This window comes from Toxotes jaculatrix, chromosome 2 (assembly GCF_017976425.1).
Source record: "Toxotes jaculatrix isolate fToxJac2 chromosome 2, fToxJac2.pri, whole genome shotgun sequence".
NCBI classification, from domain to species: domain Eukaryota; kingdom Metazoa; phylum Chordata; class Actinopteri; family Toxotidae; genus Toxotes; species Toxotes jaculatrix.
This window is the reverse complement of record NC_054395.1, coordinates 2,761,701-2,764,200: the sequence shown is the minus strand read 5'-3', so window position 1 is coordinate 2,764,200 and position 2,500 is coordinate 2,761,701. Positions and strand designations below refer to the sequence as shown.

Sequence of the window (2,500 nt, the reverse complement as noted above, 5' to 3'; positions counted from 1 at the left end):
TAAAGTTTCTTACTATCTTTGATTACCTACAAGTCCATTTTTATCCAACACCGGCTCAGACACACAGTGATCTAGGGATGGTGTTTCTCAAAGATGGGGATAAAAGGCTTACAGCACCTGGTATTCCCAGGCGGTCTCCCATCCAAGTACTAACCAGGCCCTACCCTGCTTAGCTTCCGAGATCAGACGAGATCGGGCGTGCTCAGGGTGGTATGGCCGTAAGCAACAGCAAACCCTATAAACAGGCTCTTTATACATGCTAAAACGCCACAAACAAATCCAATGTTGAATAGAGACATTGATCATCTGGATTTCTCCACAAATCCAAGCACAAGAAGCCACGAAAAATGAGCTTTTCCACCTAACAAGAATTGTCTGACTACTCATCATCTGATAAAGTTTCTTACTATCTTTGATTACCTACAAGTCCATTTTTATCCAACACCGGCTCAGACACACAGTGATCTAGGGATGGCGTTTTGCTTCATTCTCAAAGATGGGGATAAAAGGCTTACAGCACCTGGTATTCCCAGGCGGTCTCCCATCCAAGTACTAACCAGGCCCTACCCTGCTTAGCTTCCGAGATCAGACGAGATCGGGCGTGCTCAGGGTGGTATGGCCGTAAGCAACAGCAAACCCTATAAACAGGCTCTTTATACATGCTAAAACGCCACAAACAAATCCAATGTTGAATAGGGACATTGATCATCTGGACTTCTCCACAAATCCAAGCACAAGAAGCCACGAAAAATGAGCTTTTCCACCTAACAAGAATTTTCTGACTACTCATCATCTGATAAAGTTTCTTACTATCTTTGATTACCTACAAGTCCATTTTTATCCAACACCGGCTCAGACACACAGTGATCTAGGGATGGCGTTTTGCTTCATTCTCAAAGATGGGGATAAAAGGCTTACAGCACCTGGTATTCCCAGGCGGTCTCCCATCCAAGTACTAACCAGGCCCTACCCTGCTTAGCTTCCGAGATCAAACGAGATCGGGCGTGCTCAGGGTGGTATGGCCGTAAGCAACAGCAAACCCTATAAACAGGCTCTTTATACATGCTAAAACGCCACAAACAAATCCAATGTTGAATAGAGACATTGATCATCTGGATTTCTCCACAAATCCAAGCACAAGAAGCCACGAAAAATGAGCTTTTCCACCTAACAAGAATTTTCTGACTACTCATCATCTGATAAAGTTTCTTACTATCTTTGATTACCTACAAGTCCATTTTTATCCAACACCGGCTCAGACACACAGTGATCTAGGGATGGTGTTTCTCAAAGATGGGGATAAAAGGCTTACAGCACCTGGTATTCCCAGGCGGTCTCCCATCCAAGTACTAACCAGGCCCTACCCTGCTTAGCTTCCGAGATCAGACGAGATCGGGCGTGCTCAGGGTGGTATGGCCGTAAGCAACAGCAAACCCTATAAACAGGCTCTTTATACATGCTAAAACGCCACGAAGAAATCCAATGTTGAATAGGGACATTGATCATCTGGATTTCTCCACAAATCCAAGCACAAGAAGCCACGAAAAATGAGCTTTTCCACCTAACAAGAATTTTCTGACTACTCATCATCTGATAAAGTTTCTTACTATCTTTGATTACCTACAAGTCCATTTTTATCCAACACCGGCTCAGACACACAGTGATCTAGGGATGGCGTTTTGCTTCATTCTCAAAGATGGGGATAAAAGGCTTACAGCCACCTGGTATTCCCAGGCGGTCTCCCATCCAAGTACCAACCAGGCCCTACCCTGCTTAGCTTCCGAGATCAGACGAGATCGCGCGTGCTCAGGGTGGTATGGCCGTAAGCAACAGCAAACCCTATAAACAGGCTCTTTATACATGCTAAAACGCCACGAAGAAATCCAATGTTGAATAGGGACATTGATCATCTGGATTTCTCCACAAATCCAAGCACAAGAAGCCACGAAAAATGAGCTTTTCCACCTAACGCCTAAAAGGCTTACAGCACCTGGTATTCCCAGGCGGTCTCCCATCCAAGTATACATGCTAAAATGCCACGAAGAAATCCAATGTTGAATAGGGACATTGATCATCTGGATTTCTCCACAAATCCAAGCACAAGAAGCCACGAAAAATGAGCTTTTCCACCTAACAAGAATTTTCTGACTACTCATCATCTGATAAAGTTTCTTACTATCTTTGATTACCTACAAGTCCATTTTTATCCAACACCGGCTCAGACACACAGTGATCTAGGGATGGTGTTTCTCAAAGATGGGGATAAAAGGCTTACAGCACTTGGTATTCCCAGGCTGTCTCCCATCCAAGTACTAACCAGGCCCTACCCTGCTTAGTTTCCGAGATCAAACGAGATCGGGCGTGCTCAGGGTGGTATGGCCGTAAGCAACAGCAAACCCTATAAACAGGCTCTTTATACATGCTAAAACGCCACGAAGAAATCCAATGTTGAATAGGGACATTGATCATCTGGATTTCTCCACAAATCCAAGCACAAGAA

At 44.5% G+C, this 2,500-nt stretch overlaps 6 non-coding genes across 6 annotated transcripts; all 6 read right to left on the bottom strand.

Moving 5' to 3' along the window:
• Positions 1–105: 105 nt before the first annotated feature.
• On the bottom strand, positions 106–224 carry LOC121178302. Its single transcript, XR_005893535.1, has one exon. It is a non-coding gene; the product is annotated as a 5S ribosomal RNA (ribosomal RNA).
• Positions 225–508: 284 nt separating this feature from the next.
• Positions 509–627, bottom strand: LOC121178301. The gene has a single exon (XR_005893534.1). It is a non-coding gene; the product is annotated as a 5S ribosomal RNA (ribosomal RNA).
• A 284-nt stretch (positions 628–911) lies between these two features.
• Positions 912–1,030, bottom strand: LOC121178428. The gene has a single exon (XR_005893656.1). It is a non-coding gene; the product is annotated as a 5S ribosomal RNA (ribosomal RNA).
• A 275-nt stretch (positions 1,031–1,305) lies between these two features.
• Positions 1,306–1,424, bottom strand: LOC121178300. The gene has a single exon (XR_005893533.1). It is a non-coding gene; the product is annotated as a 5S ribosomal RNA (ribosomal RNA).
• A 284-nt stretch (positions 1,425–1,708) lies between these two features.
• On the bottom strand, positions 1,709–1,828 carry LOC121176204. Its single transcript, XR_005892920.1, has one exon. It is a non-coding gene; the product is annotated as a 5S ribosomal RNA (ribosomal RNA).
• A 440-nt stretch (positions 1,829–2,268) lies between these two features.
• LOC121177147 lies at positions 2,269–2,387 on the bottom strand. The gene has a single exon (XR_005893184.1). It is a non-coding gene; the product is annotated as a 5S ribosomal RNA (ribosomal RNA).
• Between the last annotated feature and the right edge of the window lie 113 nt (positions 2,388–2,500).